General features: G+C 38.5%; 1 long non-coding RNA gene across 1 annotated transcript in view; it reads left to right on the top strand.

Moving 5' to 3' along the window:
• Positions 1-387: 387 nt before the first annotated feature.
• Positions 388-990, top strand: part of LOC108746441 — a 3,135-nt gene continuing 2,532 nt past the window's right edge. Inside the window, exons 1-2 of the long non-coding RNA XR_001939170.1 lie at positions 388-500; positions 582-781. This is a non-coding gene — a long non-coding RNA (uncharacterized LOC108746441). The remainder of the gene's footprint in view (positions 501-581; positions 782-990) is intronic.

The following is a 990-nucleotide window of genomic DNA, read 5'->3' as shown; positions in this document are numbered from 1 at the left end:
TATATAATATACATTCATTTAAATTGAATTAATTTTCAGAAATAAATTACGAGCCGATGAAATTATCAGATTCACACAATCAATTTGAAACAATAATCCCCCAAAATTTCCCAAATCTTAAAAAACTGCAATAAACTTATTGCGAAAAATTTTTGGGGCGATTCTTTGTTTCAGATTGATTGTGTGAATCCGATAATTTCATCAGCTCGCAATTTATTTCTGAAAATTAATTCAATTTAAATAAATGTATATTATATAATAGTTCAATATCTTAACACTCGGACCGATAAGGCGCTTCGTATTTCAAGTTAAAATATATTAAATTTTCAATATTTAAAAAAAAATTTTACATTAGGCCATTAATGATCTCCTACTTACTAGTGACCGATACGTTACTGAAGCTACATTGGACACGCATGCACCAGAAACCAGACTTGTCTAATAATATTGCGGCGAAAGTCGGACGTCCACGAACGTCGTCTCTTTATTCGCATAAATCTGTAAGTATTATCCCATACTGTGTACCTCTCTCTTTTATTATACTTTACTAATACAATATTGTATTCTTATTTTTATTACAGATAATAAATTATAGAGCGACGCAGAGGCGATAAGAGAGGAAAGACAGGACGCGGTGAGGAACGATGGAGAAAAAAAACGCAACATAGAGTGGAAGAAAACGCGCTATGTGACTCTCATGGCTACAGTCGAACCCGAAAAGAAATATAGAACGCGCGCTATGAGAACGGGCAACAAGAACGGCGATGGAAGAGGAAGAAAAGTAAAGTAAAATAGAATGCAAATAGAACGGGGAGGCGGGGAACGCTCTGCGCGAGGCCGCGCAAACGTGATTCGCAGAAAAACCGACAGTCGGGCGTAAGCTTTTATACTGCGTGCGTCTCTGTGTCACTTGGGACAACGTATACCCCTTGCAAAGGAGTAGCTGACGGAGTGCAAGGTTGATGCACGCCGACCGCCCGCCCGCCCTCC

Source organism: Trachymyrmex septentrionalis, unplaced genomic scaffold, assembly GCF_001594115.1.
Source record: "Trachymyrmex septentrionalis isolate Tsep2-gDNA-1 unplaced genomic scaffold, Tsep1.0 scaffold170, whole genome shotgun sequence".
In the NCBI taxonomy this organism is placed as follows: domain Eukaryota; kingdom Metazoa; phylum Arthropoda; class Insecta; order Hymenoptera; family Formicidae; genus Trachymyrmex; species Trachymyrmex septentrionalis.
Note: the sequence above shows the minus strand (reverse complement) of the source record. Positions and strands in the feature narration are given on the sequence as shown.